Below are 20,016 nucleotides of genomic sequence, written 5' to 3'. Positions count from 1 at the left end.
TTCAGATATTCAATTTCCAGTTGATACAAAATCTTTTTTTCAAATTCTTATAGGTCTTGAAAATCTCTTGTAATCTGGAAGAAGGAGTAAGGTAAAATTTCTAATTTCCTTTGACAAAAATAATAACAATAATTAGAAACAAATTTCACTCTCCAGCCAGAAAAAGAAGAAATTCAGCAAACTCCTTCTAAAGACATTTTTGGCAAATACTTCAGTAAAAAATAAACAGTCCTGCCACTCCTCAATGATTAAGAAATGCAAACAGAAAAGAGGAACATTGTATGATACATGATTTACAAAGGAATGGAAATCAGTGCTATCACTTGGAAATAACATAGGGAAATCAGAATTTTTTCTTCATTGAGTCAAACAAAAATGCAAATGAATGATTTTCATTTGGTTTCTCTGATAGATTAAATAAAAGGTCTGGATTGCAGGTTTTAGCAAAGATGTTCTATTTTGGAAGATTTAATTCAACTGATACATTAAGTGTCAAATAGTAGAGTAAGTACATTAAGAACACCAATGACAAGATATGAGGTATGTGCACCAAGTCCAAGAGAAATATTCACATGAACACATGACATTCTGAGTTCTGTACTACTGGTTGACTAAACTGTATTTAGCCACTTAGAAAAGTGCTAAAAACCCTCTCAACTGCATTTGTCCTTGTCCTCAGTTTCCTGTGCCTGCTCTTCCAAAGCAGAAGCACCTCGATCTCCCTTCCCACTGTGACCACCTTGGTTTTCCCAAGGACGAGCCATGCTGGCCCAGGCTGCCCACTCCGCGTGTCCCTATCAGCCTGGTGAGTCTAAGGCAGCATCACAGGCTGATGGCTGTTTGCATTGCAATGCTGAAATAAGAGGAAGAGTAATTTTAATAGTGATACCAAAGATCCTTGGGACCAGCAAATTGGATATTTAAATTAAAATGCCAGTTCTGGTTTTGTCTCCTATACATAAATAGCATAGTGATCATTCCAGATAAATATCCCATGTCTTTTGTGGCTGACTTCTTAAGACATGGAACGATTGAGCATGATCCTTCCCCTTAAGCAACTCCTCTTGAATTTTAATGCTTTGTGATTCTCTTGCTGTCTTGGTAGGAAATATTGTTTTCCATAAACACTCAGCTAATATTAAGTTACACAAAACTAAAATGACAGGAAGGCAATGCTAAAGTTGCACACCTAAAGCTAGAAAATTAAGTTCACAGAATACAGAGAATAAAAATAAAGAATGGACATTAATTTTTAGGACAGCTATTTTCTACGTTTTCTTATTCAAATAATGTTCCAAGTAGATAAAATCAGCCATTTCCCCTTTAATTTCTTAGGGAAGTTTTCAAATAAGAAAATTCATTACATAATTACATAGTAATATCAGCACATTAATGATTTTATTTCAACTTTCTAAGTTATTGTCTCTAACTGAATAAGACATAAATCTATCTCCTTAACTTTACTGATACTCTTTCATATGAATTGTGGAGAATCTCTGAAGTGAGGGTGAAAGTTAAGAACCACTACAAACAAAAACAGGAAGTAAAATGTAGACTCTAATGTCTTAGAAGGTTTCAGCTTTTGTGTGTGTGTGTCCATATTAAGAAAATAAAAATGCACAAGGCTTTATATTTATGCTATAAGGATATCCACAGCTTGGCTTTAGTCTGGGCTAAGGACTAGAACTACAGCAGAAAACAAAAGTAGAGAGTGGAAACACTTAACAGCAAGACTATGTATTTCAGCCTCTATTTTAAAATACAGATGGAAAGAACAAAAATAAGGAAGTATGACATTTTACAAAGAAAATAGAAACCTCTTATCTCCACTATGTCACCCGAGAAACTTACACTGCTGTGGAACAGAATGGGACCACAGGAAGTAACGGTTAAAGATTGGAAGCTGTGTCCACGTGTCCAGCAGGATGGAGGTAAGAAAATAGACAATTAAGAAAGAACCAAGACTGATGTCTTTTAAAGATTTTAACTGTATTAGAAATTAATAAATCATTAAATAAGATAGACTGGACTGTTTGTTAAATATCCTTGAGTATAAAGTCTTCAATTGCTGGTAGAACACCTTCCATTTAGAAGCAACCATATAAGCCTAAAAGAAACTTTCAAATTAAGCAAAGATACAAATAAAGAAACAAACACAATCCTTAAAGATATCGAAAGAAACAGAACAAAAAGAGCAAGAACAAAATACAGAGGTAGAAAAACAGAAAAAAAATTAAAAATGCATGCAGAAATTGAAACTGAGAAAGGTATAAGAAAGATGATGTCACAGTCAAAAGGACAATATAGTTATTTATAAACACCTTAAAAGGATGGTAATGGCAAACATAAAAATATTTTATAGGTTCAAGTAAGAAGGAGAAAGGCAGAAACCAGAAGGACAATAGGAGTGTGTAATGAAAGTTTTGTGGGAGTACCTACGACAAGAAAAGCCATTCAAAACTAAATTTATGGCAGGATGCTTTTCCCAGTTCCAGTGAAATAGAAGGATATATCCCAGGCAATGTTTAGAGTAATTCACATGTGTAATCTGCAAAATTTGACTGGTAAGTGATTGGACAGCATACAAGCTGTAATAAGGAATGCTGATGTGAATTCAGGAACAGAAGTAACTCCGTACAGAGATGACATTTCAGAACCAGGAGGAGGCAAGCAAAACACTGAGGGAAAGCAGTAGTAAAAACTCATAAATACCTTGAATGTTTTCTTCATGAATACCAGATTATCAAAACTGTATAGGCTCAATATTTTGTTTTGTTTAGCAAAAACACAGCCACAGTAAACCCAGAAAAACAGTCTGGAAGAACACATTGCCTTATTGAGGGAATAAAACTAGGACTATGAGTGTGAAAAATCTAACAAATAAGCATAAACCGTATGCTTGCGAAGCCTGATTCTTGAAAGCAAACCCACTGTCAAATCATGGATATGAATAAAGACAAGTCATCTGGGTGGTATAAAGAATCCTGTCATTCGTTTGTTCTTCAGATCTAATCAGAACTGCCAAGTGAGCAAGATAAAAATCTGCTATTAGAGCAAATTGCTTGTGGCTTGCCTGAACAAAAAATAGGTTTCTGCTGCTTCTCCAGTGTATTGAATACAAGACTCTTAAAAAAATAAAAAAATAAATAAATAAAAAAAAATTAATAAAAAAAAGAGAAAATGGCTACAGATTTATTGATGAAATAATCAGATGAGACTTTAAAATATAGATGTCATGTTTCTTTACTACTTACTTTAAACACTAACAACTTATCTTTCTCCTTTTTAGTTGGATTTTGATCTGCAGACTTCATGGATTGGTTGGAGGAGTATCTGAAAATGCAACTATGTTAATATTAAGGAGATTCTAGCTGTGTGGGATCCAGAGGGATGCCCTGTCTCTGGATGCCATGTATCATCCAGTCAGTGAAACTGTGTGCTCCTAACAGAAAATGAAAGACTGAAACTCTGCAAAGAGTTCACTCGCTCTATTCCTGAAGATTTATATCAAAGGGAAAATCCCAATTCATTGCCTGTCCACAAGTTGTTTGGGAAAGAAAACAAAACTAAAACAAATTATAAAAAACAGCAATAGCAACAAAAACCAGCAACAAATCTCCCCACTTTTAAACTTCTGCATAATACTCATATATAAAAATAATAGTTTAGATTTTATAGCTATTGCATAACACTGTTCGTGTAAATAAATACTGATTTTATAGATACTGATTTTAGAGACACTGTTATTTATTTATTTATATAGTTGAGATACCTCAGACCTTTTTCTTCTAAGTGCTCTGTGCCATATCTGCTCTTGACGTGAAGAAGTCTAAGTGGAAAACCACTTGGTCTCAGATTTCACTGCCCATAAAGGACACCTCTTTTGTCCTTTAACCTCTAGGCGGGGGTCAGGAGAATAAACTGCCTTCCACCGTACAAGAGGAACAAGTCTAAGATGGCCTTGTGTGGCTGAATGTGTACAAGCCTATGGGGCTGGATGACACGCATTCCTGGGAACTGAGGTAGCTGGCTGATGCAGTTGCCAAGCCAGTCTCAGTCATATCTGAAAAGTCATGGATGTCAGGCAAAGTCCCTGGTGACTGGAAAAAAAGGAAACATCACTTCCATTTTCTAGAAAGGGAGAAAGGAAGACCCACAAAACTACAAGCCAGTGAGCCTCTCGTTTCTTCCTAAGAAGATGGTAGAACAGATCCTTCTGGTTGAGATGCTAAGACAAGACAATGTGGTGATCAGAGACCACCAGCATGGCTTCACCAAGGGCAGACTGTGCCTTACCGCTCTGGTGGCCTTCTATCATGGAGCAGCAGCTTCAGTAGACAAAGAAAGAGCAATTGACGTCATCTGGACTTGTGCAAGGCCTTTGATATGGTCACATATCACAATCTTATCTCTAAATTGGAAGGTGCGATTTCACAAGCTGAACTATTTTCTGGATAAAGAATTGATTGGATGGTCTAAGTCTAGGTGTTGAGTGGTGGCAATTTTTACTTCCCACATAATTGCCACAAGGGTTAGGCTCACTCTAGCACAACATTCCAAATAAATTATAACTTTGCACCATTTGTTGCTTCCCCTAACTAACAAGGAATTGTTTAAGTAATACTTTCAAATAAAATTTCCATTGCATTTTTATGGCTAGTCAGCTGCATCTTCACTTCTGGCAGAATTATGAAATAAATTATAGGCAGGATGATCACTCCCTGTGATATGCAAAAAAAATGACAGCAAATTACAGCAACCTATTTTTCTAGAAGATTTACTTTCTGTAGACATCATGGTAGAAGACAGGTAAATATTCCTTTGGCTTTCCTTCCAGCAGCATTGATGAATTTTCAGCTACTGTAGCAGACCTGGTAAAAATCAGTGTGAGAAAATCTGTTTTCCTGCATTTCAATTTGTTTTTATTCAGCTTGTTCAGTATGGATGCAGCAATAAAATAAAATAAAGTAAAGCTGAATAAATAAGGTAGAAGCTACATGCATTGAGTTCCCAGGAGACAATGATTTTAGTCAAATTTTCTCGAAGTAAACATATTCTCGGCAGTATTCTTCCCAGCCTCAGGCAAAGCTTTCCTAATTTTAAAATGCTTACCTCCAGTGAGCAAGATAAAGGTAGTACAGCAAATTTATCTCCTGTAAGTATAAATTTGAATGAAACTTGAAACAATTATCTTATTTTTGAGCAAACCTCTTTTGTGAAAAGAAATTTACATAGGGAGATTTAGTTGTTTGGTAACAATTGACTTTCTGATACCATTCTTCAAGCTCTTTTATATCTTCTTTTATTCAATCCTTTTTCATACAATCAATTATTCCTGTATTAGATCTATTTTTTTTGTGTTTGTTTGACTGCCACTTGTCTATTTATTTATTATTTAATCACCCCAAATAATGTATGTGAATTTTTAACTGCAAAGGCCATTCACATATACTGCTTTTCAAGTTTCTACATCCACCTTATGCAGGATTAGCTGGAGGTCTTCTTGCACAGCAGTGAAAGACGGGATTGAAAATATGAACACCAGAAATGAATGACAAAGGGTTATGGGGTTTTGTTTGTTATATGGATTTTAACATGAATTAACTGCCTTATCCATAAATTTCAAACACTATATCTTAATTTCAAGTTAAATTTCAACTTCAAGCTTCCCGTTTTCAAGTTTCATGTCTATCACATTTATGCTCTCAGGGCCCAAATATTTCTAACAATGAACATTTTTTGCCATCACAGTTTTGTAGACCTTTCAATTAGTCAGAAGGCTTCAAGTTAGTTGGAATACTGCAGGTTCACTACAGCACAACCCAGGAGTGCACTCCCACCCATAAGAGCGTGTACATGTCTTGGCTACCCATTGGCAACAACACAACAATATGTAGGAGCCTCCTGTCATCTCCTCCTGTTCTTCACCTCCCCCATCTCTCCAGCTCCCAGTTTTCTTGGAAAGAAAAAGGAGCTGTTTTCCTTTCACTACACTTCTCAGTGTAGACAACATATGGCTCAAAACTGTGAGGCAATCTGCTCTAAGTCTGGATTTACCCTCAATAAAGTGCTTAACATTAAGTTTATAGATCTAGTTCTCTGGGGAGAGCACAGAGAGAGACCTGGTTCATCTCACCTACAGCTAGTGTAAGCCTGATTCAAATGGCTTGAATGGATTTTCTTTTATACAAAGGAAGAGGGTAAATGATTTGTATCTTCCTTTGCATATCCATATGTAGCTGATCATAATCCAGCCTCCTGTCTATAATTCTTTCAGCTATGTATGCATAAAGAAACATGAAACAGGAGGATTTCTTCCCCCTTGGACAAATTAAATCAATTCCCGTTTTGTGCTAGTGCTAATGCACTGCCACCTAGTGTGGAAAATCAATATAACAAATGCAGGAAAAAGAAAAGAAGGGTTTTGCACCATGGCACATGAAATGTATCAGTCTCTCTTGAAATATTTCGAACACCATACATATCAATCATATCATAAGGTTAGTCATTCTTCTGAAGGACAAGACAAATAAGCTCTTCTTTTCATAGGAAACTTCTTGACTTGATAGACTGCAATGGTTTCCATTAGAATGTACTGTGACAGGACTGAAAAGCTCATCAGAGCCCCCAGTCTATGTAGTTTTACTTGCAGTAACTTTGTAAAACTGGAAACAAAATCCTACAGTAGTTAGTGGCAGGAACCTCGTAGTAAAAAGAACTTCTTAATTAGCTGAAATTTGATATCAAATTTATTATGCCAAGGCTTTATTCTCTAACGAGAAGTATTGCACATTATCAGATGGACTACAGAACGAGATATCAGGAACTTTGAGTTTTGCCTCTGCATCTACATTACCTCAAGATCTTCTCTTATTTTTTAATAATATTACTCTCCATATAGTCCTAAGTTTCTGATGTTTTGTCCCTGTGCAATTATCCGCAATCTTGTTCAATAGACACACAAAGAACGCACACCTGTTTTGCCTGTACGAATTTTGAGCTGCACATGATACAAGGCAATGGAATTAACATATTATTTTACAGAAGTTGCAGATTGGCTACAAAGATCATAAATACCTTCCTATTTCTACAGTTTACTGTAACCTCTGTATTACCGCTGTGCTAATCAAGGGGTTTAACTACTCAAGTAACACTTTAATCTACTTTTTTTCCTGGAACGATATCATGACAGTATGGTTGAGCTGATCTAATTATTCCATATCATCTGCACCACAACAAAACTCTGCTCTGAATCCAGGCTGTACCAATGTCTCTGAAAAGTCTGCTAGTAAGATTCTGCATCTTGATTAAAATACTTATTATCTTTGTCTCTAATGTGGCAATAAGACAATTTTTCTATCCAGTCAGGATTGGAACATTAGCATTTACTAAAAAAAAAAAAAAAACATGCAGAAGGAAAATCTTGTAAAAAAGGTAGAACGTGGAAGGAGAATATACAAAGGTAGAGAAAATTATGTTAAAGTGATTCCAGTTGATAATACAACATATATATTGCATGTAGGATTTCGCACTACATAAAATGATTACTGAACACTTGTGTTTTGACAACTGCATGTAGCCTGTGTAAGTACATTTGAACTGAATGCAAAGATTTCAAGATGCTTTCAATTAAAATTGAACAGATAACTCTTTGTGCAAAGTAATCTAGGAATTCTTTTGTGTTACAAATCATACAGTAAATAAAATTACTTCAACACTAACCATGCTAATAAGCACATAGGATCACTGAAATATTTATCTGCAATAGCATCCTGAATCATGTTAGTATAACCTTCCATTTCTTAAATGTTATTTTAAAAAAAGTAATATCTTGCCAAGTATTTAATGCTTGTCAATAATTTTATAAAGAAAACATCTTTCATAAAGTGCTTTACTTATACTTGTTTCAAACCACCATAATATGACTCAGTCAGAATACTGAGTGAGGTTATCATAGTTTAGCTAATGCCTTTTCTTTAAATATTTATTGATGCAATAAAATATATACATATAAATAAGGCAAATCATAACCTTAAGTAACCTTAAATGAAAAAATATTTATTTTTGCTAATTTGTTATTGTAGTTCCATTGGTAGTCTACAAATAAAGGTAGAAAGGGAAACTGAAGTGTGCCAAAAACATGGATACTGGGCTTCTGATTCACACGATCACAAACAAATAAAACAATTTTATAACATAAAGCAATTATGCAGCCTTCAAGTCTGTGAAGAAGAGCTTGAAGCTGATGACAGACATAAACAGAATTATTAGAGCAACTAAATTCTGAAGAAGAACCTGAAAGAAGTCCTGAGAGGCTGCCCCCTGCAATCTGCTGAGAAGCTAAACTCCACATAACACCAACTTAGGGACAAAAAGAACTTGCTAAAACACCATGGCTGCTCTTCCTCTGGAAAAAAAAAAAAATTTATAGTGAGGTTGATGAGGCACTGGAACAGGTTATATAGTGTTGTCCAGGGGTTGATGCCCCTCCCCTGGAGACTTTCAAGGCAAGGCTGGATAAGGCCCTGGGCAACCTGATCTAGCTGTGGTGTCCCTGTTCATTGCAGAGAAGTTGGATTAGATGGCCGTCAGAGGTCCCTCCAAACTCTAAGGATTTTATGATTCTATCCCTTCCTCTCCTCTCAAGGAGAGATCCTGAAGAAGAGCATGCATTCACCCTTCTGTGTAAGTCTCCGAGAAGCAAAGGACAGCCAAGCCGTAAAGTTTTAAACACAGTGTCACATAAGTTCTGTATAATTTTTAATGTAGACAGAAGGGAACATATAGTTAACACCATTATGACAGGCAAACTTTCTCTAGGTGCATGTAGGTGAACTCATAACAAGGTATTAGTACTAATCTGACCAATTACCACGAATGCTGGTGGAAAATACAGCATGTTAGCAAAACAAGCACTACCCCAGAGAATAACTTTCAATGAGTAAACATTTTAGCACGTATAACTGTCAATTTCATTGACATTAAAATTGCTTTGATAACTTACAACAGTTATAAGACCTGTCTTAAGATATTTTTATTATGCTTCTTCTCCAAAATTATATATGTATATTTATCCATTAGGTGTCAATCAACACAAGCAATACTTCTGTTTTAGTCTGCTGGCAAAAGGGGTTTTTTTAACAGACAAAAAGACTCTGTAGCAATATGCAGTGGTGTGGGAAAAGCAAGAGAAACATCCACCACTTTTTGCATAATTCTAATGAATATTCCATTTTGATGGAAAAAATTCAAGGAAATAAATTGTTTAAATATTTTAATAATTAACCACCTTGCTATACTGTTACACATTCATTCAGCTGGATTGACTCAGCTATACTGATGTGAACAACTGGTCTATGCATAAGATTGTTCCATCCTGGACAGGACAGAGTTCATGACTTTGAATGCCTAGCAGTTTCTTTTACATATAATACAACAGATGAAATAACAGGGGTAGAAACCCATAATAAATTTATTCTTTTTTCAGAGACTGCAAGATTACCATTTTTCTTATGCATGAATTATGGGGATAGTTAAGAACACCATAAGACACACATCTAACTATAAAAGGAATGGGGCATCTACAACCTCCTTGGGCATGACAGCACCTTCTTGATAACATCTTTCCATTTTATTGAAGATACACACAGTGGAAAATATGGCAGGTATGAAATCTTCAAGCATCAAGAAAAGGGAAAAGGTTCTAATGTACCTTCCCCTCCCTCCCCCCCCCACATTTTGTTAGTTCTTCATGGTAATGAAACAGACATTGTCATAAAAGACTGATCAATAATTGTGATCCAATGGAACACAATTAAAGTACATCACAAATAAAACACCACAAAATCAAAACAGAAATCACCCCAGAAGTGCAACATATTCCCCATAGCCCAGCCCACCAAAGGCAATCCATGATTTTGGCAGCCGTGATCAACATTAAGTCCAGTCCTACAGTTGTGTCCCATCCCTCAGACCAAAAATAGCAAAAACTTGGAATAAATCTAAACACACACTTGTGTGGAAAACACAGATTTTATTCAGCACCCCCATAGCAAGAGGATTTAGTAATAAAGTGCTGCCAGAGCTCAGCCATCAGAGATATGATTAGACAGCCAACATTTACCCTAATCTCTCCAACAGCAAGTGTCTTCTTCTTCCTGTAATTAAATGTCATTACAGATGCAGTTATTTAGGGGAATAATTTCACCAATTTAGACACCAAACTACTTCCACTGCACGTGAAAAGTGCAAGTAACAAAAGGATGCAAGTGAAAACATGTGCGTTATTATGACTGGAGGCCAGGTTGATCACTAAGTTCATGTGAATCTATAAACTTGGCAGCTAGTGGGATAAAACTTCAGGAATTCCACATACTGTAAACCAACACATTTCTGAAAGTTTGTATCTTTTATCCTATGGGATTACAGAATTATTCTGAAGCTGAAAGATACTGCTATGTTATTCCAAACATTTTGTTTGCTTGCTTTGTAAGGGGGAGTGGGTGGGGGAAGTGGTAGCTTAAGGAGATGAACTTTGTCTGTCTTTGTAACATTTAGAAATGGTATATTCCCTTGTAACAGCCCCAGAGACAAACTGACAGCAGGATGAAAATTCACAGGAAAAAAGAAAATGGTCAGAGATTGATGTTTGTGAGTTACAATAGCACTGAAACAGGTTAATAGGCACAGTTTTCTGATAAACTGCAAACAGAAAATTAAACTCTGTGGATAGAAGTAAAAATTGCAAGGAGAATTACAAATTACATTTGTCTTAGTTATATTCCTTACACTACTTTAGTTACTGTTTTTAATATGAGAAGGTTAACATATGGGTTACTCCAAAGAACAGTGCTTCCTATTTATTTCCATGGGAACTACAACAGATACAAAGAGCACAATATCATTCTTTGATAGGTCAAATTCTCAACTACAAAACGCTATTTTTTTTTCAACACTGTCATCACCATTAGCCTATGGATTTTTTGAGAGCAGTGAACAAGAGCCTGTATGCTGTGCTCTTAAAAATCTTCATTTCTGTCCAGAATATGGCTTTTCTTTCACATTGCGGTCACCACTGTTGAAACGCAGCACCCACCGCCTCACTGTGCCCCTCTGCTTTGATACAGAAACAAAATGTAGCAGAATACTGGTGACAAGGTTCCACCTCCATTGCCTTACCACCAGTGTCTGCCTCTGACCTGCAAGGGCCAACATAATAACTGTAGGAGGCATTACTTTCAGAGCAGCCCTTCCACAAGTACGCACATACACACACACACACTCTCAAGGTTCTATGAACTGGTATTGTGAATGCATGTCACTCAAAAGGATACGAAGCCAAAATTTCAGATAAGGAAAATGCAGGTACAAACTTACTTGAACCTATTTTACCTTGCATTATATATAGCTGAACTATTTTGTTCTATTTTTTTCCCAAGTCCAAGTAGCTTTGATAATATCGATCACACTTTTATAAGGTTGTATACTGCTATTTTTAAAATGGAGTGAGCGATATTTAAATTCCTAAACACTGGGAAGAGACAAGTATAGATGAAAAGGCAAGAATAGCTACGCCTCCACTTTGTTTCAGACCAGTTGAAAAGCCACAGTAGACATTAACGACAGAAATAGTAGCAGCTGTCTGCAAGTAACTGCCTACAAATGGGTTTCTGTTAAGAATTTAGCAAAAGAAAGTGTGTTTGTTAAGAGAAAACAAACCAAAGTTGTTTAGATTTATCTTCCTCTACTGTATTGTCTCCACATTACACTGATTAAGTTATTGGCACTATTTTACAGACTTACTTTACCTGCTTTCTAACATTTTTGTAGCTCATTTTCATGTTTCTTCATATTCATGAGTTTCAATGAAAAATGAAAGAAATTTGGATTAAGGACCAGAAACATTAAAGAGCACTTCTACTTAAGCATAATGGATATTTATCACTGTTACTGTGGTTCTTCATGTATGGTTGGTTTAGTAGGGACTAATTAACAAGTAGGAAGAACAAAAACAAAACAAAGACATCTAGGTGTCAAATAAACTGTAAAACTTTTCACATGATGAAAAAGAACAGTTTTGCACATATTTATAATGGCTATATATGCAATTCTGAACCTTTTTAAGATAAGTCATCTCTAACATAGATTTCTCTATATACAAATGTGGGTACCACCCTTATTGTACTTGTAAAAGACAAGACTATATACTTGAAATTTTACAAGTTTCATTCATACTGTAACTTAAGTAGATTAATCTCTGGCTTTTTTAATATTAGATGTATCATGAATTGGATTTTTTCAAAATCTTTTGCTAAATTCATGTCTCGTTTCTGAAATTAAATGTATCTGGAAAACAAAACCAAAAGTATCTGCCCTGTCAATAAGGCACAAGTGCATACCACTGTCAAACTTCTATCTTGTATGAGGCTTGCACCCAGCCTGCTTAGAGCAGAGTGAGAAAAGCACATGAAAACTCTAGATCCTCAGTTCTGGAGAAAAGTGGGGAACTCAGGCAATCAGGTAAACAGAAAAACAAAGGAAAAAGCATTGGTGAAGGAAAGACAGACAGAAAAAATATGGGTGACCTTAATAAGTTTTTTATTCTGGAAATTAGTGATTTTATTTTCATGGGAAGGATTAAGAATTTTTTGAACACTTAAAATCACACTGACAAATAATATTGCACTAAACCACTTCAATTCTTTCATATTCCACCATCTTTGCCTGAAAGTTAACCAGCTCTTTTGGGCCCCCTTACCTTCCAGAGCCCTAACCCACATGATACTTCCAAGTAGGTCCTTGAAGAGGTCAAGTTGTCTCTGATGAAGTCCAAGCAAGACTTATTGCCCTGCTCCTTCTATGCAAGATCCTGAACTCCACGATCTCATGAAAAATGTTGCCAAATTATACACTTATGAATACCACTAACAATACATTTATCAATGAATATGGACATGCTTGCACTAGAGTTTAGGCATTACTATCTTGAAGTATATAAAACATTTACTGGTAAAAAGCTGCTAGAATGATAGTACACAATAGTTTCCATGGAATTCACTGACATAATTATAAATCTTGAAAGAAACAGCAAATGTGCAAATTTGATAAAAAATAAAGCAATTTCACTATTAACCTAAGTTGCAGAAGTCTGTTTGCAACAAAACATGACAAGAATCCCTGAGCACCAACTCTGCTGTCTCTCTGGGAATATTTGTTAATGTTGCCGAAGTGTAAATCCCAGTAAGGATGAGGAGAGAAGAAAAAAGCATCTGATATAATAGATAAAATATACTGATTTCATTTCTGAATATTTCTTTGTGCTTATGCAAAGAGAACAGCTGTACTTATTATGTATTGTATAACTGAAACATAATAAGTAAAGATCTGGACTATTTAATTCTGTTAATAAGAATTAATGACAGTGTTGATTTCACTCTTCAGTTTTTCAATCTTTTCCTTCTTCCCCAAAGGGAACGTGCAGCATTTGATGCATTAGTTATTCTTATCGTGTGCATTCACACTTTGGATAGAGTTGTCTCTGGACTGAGTAATTCATAGTTTAAGAGGTGTTGTAGAATCCATTCCAAAAGGAAGCTTTTTTTTTAATTCTATAATCCACTTTGCTTTACTAACTAAGTGCATATCACTGAAATGATAAAACAGGTCAGGCACAGCATACGCAAGTGCTACAAACAGAACACGCACACAGCCCAGAGGTATGGCAACCACCCAGAGGTGACAGCCCCCCAGAGGCAGTTCCTGTCTCTGTGCCTCCTTTGCTCAGAGACCCTGCAATAGCATTCACGCATATGGGGGAACGATGAGAAAGGGAACAATTGAATTTTGATCCAGCTACTAACAGTTGCAAAATGAAAGAATAATTGTAACAGCCATAATTGACAGTGGTCCTGACACAGCTTATGACCTAGCAGGTACCCAGAGGGCAAAGAATTGGTAAATATGCTGACCCCAACTTTTGAATACTGTTTTGAGCAACTCTAGCAAAGACAGTTCCAAGATAATATTCCATAACGAAGAAAAAAATATATTTTTAGAGTTCTGCATTCATCTTCTTGCTAGCAACATGGAACACTCATGGACTCACTGTGATATTTACAGATGTGGTGAATTCCTGTAAGTATTTAAAGAAGCAATTACATAAATGGGGTGGCACCTTGCAGCAAGATGTACCCTTTCATTCAAATGTCTTCTGAAACTAAATCAACAAGTAACAAACATTTTCTTAACACATTCTGATAAAATGCAACCATAACTGAATGGCATTAACAGCTACAAGTGCCACGAAAACTATAAACCATTGCTGCTTACCTCCTGCGAGATAGTGTATACTACAAACAATGGCACCACATAAATTACTCACATAGTTTGAATCTCACTTTATGTGAAAGACTGGTGAAAGACTATTTGGTGCTTCAGTTTCCAGGAAAGTTCATCTTGCAACTGTGAATGGGTTCTGATTGCAAGTTTCACGTGCTATTTGCAACTAATCCCATTTGGTTTAGCATGAACCACCTTCCCTTAAAATCCATCCTGAAGTATTTGAATTGTAAAGAAAAGCAAGATTTGCCAGGTAATTTATTTATTTACAAGGATTTTCCATTACGCTTTCAGAGGCTTGGTTCATAAAAAAAAAGCCATTAGTATTTCTGCTGCTTTAAGTAATCCACACCTAGTGATGAGAAACAAAATAAAAATCATCCTGAGATCCAAAAATAAAAACATCCTAACTTAGCAAGCAGATGTTATCTGGTAAAATGACTCCAGATCACCTCAACAGTTATATCAAGCCTAACAACCCTCAAACAAATAATACCCTGCATTGTGGAAAAAACCCCATTGACCAAGGCCAACTCATCTCTGAAACAGACTTACGTGACTCCAGCAATAGAGCAATCCAAAGCTGGAGACAGAAAATGAGGGGGTAGCCTGGAGCACAGCCATGTTACTCACTTCTCCTGCAGTGGCATCCAGGATCCATCCAGCTGCTGATACAGTGCTAAGTTGGTTGGGAGCTAGAGCAGGTACCACAGTGGTTCTGAGCAGAGATGAGGCAAAATGGATGCACATCACCTCTCATACTTTCCTCCTGTGTGCATTTAGATGCTTAGCTTAACTTGCTATTATACTAGCAGCACACCAAAAAGTGACTGCTTATTTCTGGTTACATTGTTTAGGTCTGCTAAGGTCCACCTGGGCCTTGAATAGTCCCTTTCTTTCTACTGCTTCTTTCCTCATGCACTAAGCCTTTCATCCTCAACATGTCAGAGAGGTGTCTAACTGACTTTTCATTTCTGGAGATCTGTGCCTAAATGCAGAACTGTAGCAAGACGAGGATAACATGAGTATTGTTGAACCCTTTCTCTGTGCAGTGCTTAGTGAATTCTTGTTCACTGCACTAATTCTCGTCACAGTATAATGAATTTGGTATTTGCTGTGAAGGAAAAAAAGCAGCAGCAAAATTACCAGTCATATCACACTGTGAAAGCAAATACATTGCAAAATATATTTGATAAGCAGTAATGTTTTAATTTTAATTCATGAGGCTGGAACAATATTTTATGAAAAACTTCTATATATAAATTCTGTTCTTGAACAGTAGATAACTAGAAGTTCATGTTGACAATAAAGAAAAAATAAGATATGACTTGCTCATCCCACTATTGAAAGGCAAACATTTCCCTGCAACTACTGCTGTAAATCCTTGAAAATGCATGAAGTGTTCTGACATCAATAAGCAGTACTCCTGGAAAATATCACAGATCTAGGAAAGTCAGCTTCTCTAACACTGGAACTTTGTTCCCAAGCAATGCACAAGTACAAGCCTGGAATAGTTATCAAAACCAGTGTTTCCACTTCCAAATACTATAAGCTGCTTGTATCAAGGTGTCTGTTACCTAGTATTGATCCTGGTATATAATAGCCAGAACAGATAATAACCGTCAGGTTTACTTCTCAAATACTTTGCAACAGTACTAATCTTCAGCTCCAAGCATCAACGTGGTTCAACATTAACAATACAGCTTCATTTTTATAAATGCAGAATGCAAACATAATGATCAAAATCAAATCACAAGTCATTGTACTGAGTTTTACATACTTCTACTCAATCGTAAAATTCAATAGATTCCTCCTATAGCTTTTCTGTGCATCAGGGTCTTTGCAAACTAGCTACAAAGGAATTCAGGGTGTTTTTTTGTTTGTTTGTTTGATTGAAAAGCAGAATTTTTTCTAATTTCTTTTTCATTTCACATTTTAAATATCAGTCTCTCAAACTGAGTTGCTCGATTGAAACTGTGACTGAAATTTCAACTACAATTTCAGTAGTTCAGATTATCTCACTATATCAAATGGTAGATAAAATATTCTCATAACATTTATTTATGAGCGTACACTTTGACTCATCTCTCTATATTTGGGGCATGTATTTTGGAAGAATTACAATATAATGAGTATATTATTATTTATTTCTAAGTAATATTAAAGTTGAACTGGACTCATAAAGCAGAATATCCTGAAGTTTTATATCAGTTCTCCAAAGTAACAGGACTACCTGGAGAGTCACTCCAAATTTTAAAAGTCTTAGTGCAATAGTCCTTCCAGGATCGATGTTTTTAAATTCTGATACTGTCAAAAATCTAAAGCTTTCCTACATTGTGCTTATGATGCAAGAAAACTTGATGGATTGAATCACACTTCCCTCTAGCACTCCACAGAGATTCAGTACTCTGTATTTTATTTTCTGGTCTAGCCTCCTCTCTCTTTTAAACCTTGTTAGTTCCAAGTAACTTTATCTTATACACATACAAAGAAAAAACAAAAAATAAAAAATAAAAAAAAAAAAAGGAAGAGGAAAGGGAAGGTATCGTATCTCAGACCCTCCCTGTAGCAAAACTACCACCAGTTCAGCAATGATGGATGGATAGCAGCTTGGCTTGGTATTGCCACAGAAACCACCCACTGGATGGTTTTCTGACAACATTCCCTCGGAACAGCTCAGAGTTACCTGCCAACCCACCATCCCCAAGCTATCTCAGTGTGATGTTGAACTGAATTTGGGCCAATGTATTCTCAGAGTGCTAAGACCAAGCAGAAAAATATGTGCCAGAAGTTCATGCAAATGTCACCTGTCACAAACAAAATTAGGAGACAAAGAAACAGAAATATCATATATAGAACAGGATCACTGAGACAGAATACAAGTCAAAGTTTTTTCCATGAAACATTACTGCATTCTTCTCAGAATACTCATGTCAATTCAGAACAGGAAGCTTCCAGCTGAGCACGAGGCTCTCAGCACCCATAAGTCAGATTGCCTAGCAGATGTTAAATGCAAAATCCATTAAGACCAATTAGATTCTGCAGAAGAAAAAGACTACATGGTAATAGCATACACAGACAATCCTGCATTACACAACAATATCAAGAGATACAGTGAAATACAAAAGAAAGACAAAAGCTTAAAAATGCAAATTAGCCTTTCCTCACAAAAAGACCTGCCAACAGAAGGCCTGCTGAGCTGCCTGCAGCCATGTGAGGAAAGATCTCCTCACTTCTGGATTCCTTTTCTCTCTAGGTGGAACTTCTGTGAAGGCTATCACCTACTGCACACCAAGTAGCAATTAATTAATCAGTGGTCCAGTACTGCAGCCCAAAACTGTATTGAAGCAAAAGAACTTGGGCCTCTTTCCCAAACTGCATACACACTTTGTGTTGTATTAACAGAAGTAAATCACTCTTCTGTGTACTAAGGTTAGAGCTTCTGTAGTTTAGAGAACATACGTAGCCATCAGGCTCTGATTTTTATTTTTTGGAAGGAATTGAGCAGCCTGAGAAAGGCTGTTTCAGTACTTGTCAGGATGTGCTGCCAAAATCCGAAGCATTATCTCAAACAAGTCCTTGTTCTTGAGTTGGAATTAGGCTGCAACAACTAAATCCATTCATGGATACTAAGCAATCTAAAAATTTAAGTAAAACATGTATAGTATAAGAAAATTTAATCAGCCACAACATTTAAGAAAATAATTTCTATTTTTTAAAGGAGTGAGACGGTCTTTCCAACTCAAAATACCTAATGAAGTTAGAGATATACTAGAAACAGAATTGAAATCTATTCCCGAAGCAGAGATTAAAGGCCATCTTTGGCCTTCAGATGTTCCTTAGAAGCACTCAGAAATCTATTCATTATCCAAGGAAATGGGTGGAATGCATATATATCCTCATGTATTTTTTCTAGACACTTTCAGAGTCATCCACATTTCCTCAGGAGAAACGATCTAAGAGGAAGAGGACTGAGTGGCTGCCACAGAGTCACAGACCAAAAACTAACATAGCTGCTGGTTGCAGATGCTCATGCTGTGTATGAAGCTCTGATTTTGTGAGTAAGTAAAGGAATACAGTCCTCACAAATGCTCTTGGAAAGACTACAGCCAGTAACCCTGACCAGTCCCCTCATACCAGCATGGAGTAGCAAGGCAGGCTCACATTGTTTTCTATCCATTTGACAGACTCCTGAGTTGGGCAAAGCTACAACACGGACTCAATCTACCTAGGGATTTCATAATAAAGCATTATTCCTAGCAGAAGGTTCCCATCAACTGGGCACTTAGATAAAAAAAATAAAATATGTTAAAATTACTTTAATTAAAAGGGTTTCTAAATGTGTAACTAGGCAATCAAAATAACATTCGCTTTCTTTTCAGCCTATATTAGCTCAGCCAATTTTCACAACCAGAAGTAGGAAAGACACGTTAATATTAGGCAAAACCAAAATTTTTTTGTTAAGTATCAAATTAAAAAATTAGCTACCTGCTTCACTTTTTGCAACACAGTAAGCTGAAAGAACTAAAAAAATAATCAAAACAGAAACAGTGTTGTACAACATCCAATTCATCCCTGGCATTATTCCACATAAATCAGTGGTAATACACTGGGGATTAATTTGGAACACTGATCTGAATTAGAGCACTGTTCTACACAGCAGCCGCCTCATAACGCACACACACATCATAACACAAAACATTCTTACCATCACAAATACCCACAAGTAATTATGCACCTAATAGCCTATGCAAACAAGGCTATTCCATAGCTTTGACAATAACAGCAAGGAACTTCTACTATTTTTAAAAATTAATAGGTACATCTTTTTCCAGAATGGATATTTAATTATCACATATTTTACACCACTAAGTCCGTTCAGAAGAATGCAAAGCTCCTCCAACAACTCAGTTTTTACCTTTCCTAATTAGATATGACAGCTTGCTAGGTTACATAACGAACCTCCAAAAACTGTTTTAAAGTAGTACTGAAGATTGATTTGAAGTTCTCAAGTTCGTTCAGCAAAAGGCAGTCCCCACGTATATAACACACAGCAGTGTTAAGTATTTAATGAGTTTCTCCTCTGAATAGAAAACCGTTCACATTCACGGTGACTAGGTCCAGGAGCAAGTGGGTCGCTGCTGCTAGGGCTGAGGGTCGCATCCCTCCTGCCACAGGGACAGGTGATGCTGAAACAACCACTCAGGCAGCGGAGCCCACACGAATGCTCGCGTACCCGGAGAACATCTTTCCTCTTGCAGGGATTACTCAACACTCCAAACACACCACGAGGCTTCAGGCTGACCTCTGCCTTTCAAAGGCGAACCTCGGCCGGGGGCCGGTGCTTTCCACCTAGCTGCGGTTCATCAGCCCGATCTCTGCCCTGAGAGACTGACCTAACGCCACCCCACCAGGGGACTTCTCACCTGCGAGAGACTCGCAACCCCCGGAGCTACGCGGAGCCAACGACCGTTGTTACCTAAGGGCTGTAAACACGCTACAGTTTCTGTGAGTTTTTCCCCCCTCTCAGGCAGGCTTCTCACCCCCGGTCAGCTAGTTCTGCCCTCGCTGCCTGCCTCATCACCCAGCGGCAGCGTACCCGCTGTCAGAACCCTGCTCAGCCCACAGCTAACGAGAGGAGCAGCAGTAACACCATTCCTCCCCTTCCCCTCCTCCCAA

General features: G+C 36.8%; 1 protein-coding gene across 1 annotated transcript in view; it reads right to left on the bottom strand.

Annotated features, from left to right (window-relative positions):
* The window catches only part of KCTD8 (potassium channel tetramerization domain containing 8), an 86,920-nt gene that overhangs the window by 65,097 nt on the left and 1,807 nt on the right, over positions 1-20,016 (bottom strand). The window lies entirely within an intron of this gene.

The sequence above is a fragment of the Meleagris gallopavo genome, chromosome 4 (genome assembly GCF_000146605.3).
Source record: "Meleagris gallopavo isolate NT-WF06-2002-E0010 breed Aviagen turkey brand Nicholas breeding stock chromosome 4, Turkey_5.1, whole genome shotgun sequence".
Taxonomy (NCBI): Eukaryota; Metazoa; Chordata; class Aves; order Galliformes; family Phasianidae; genus Meleagris; species Meleagris gallopavo.
This window is presented reverse-complemented; position numbering and strand designations above follow the sequence as displayed.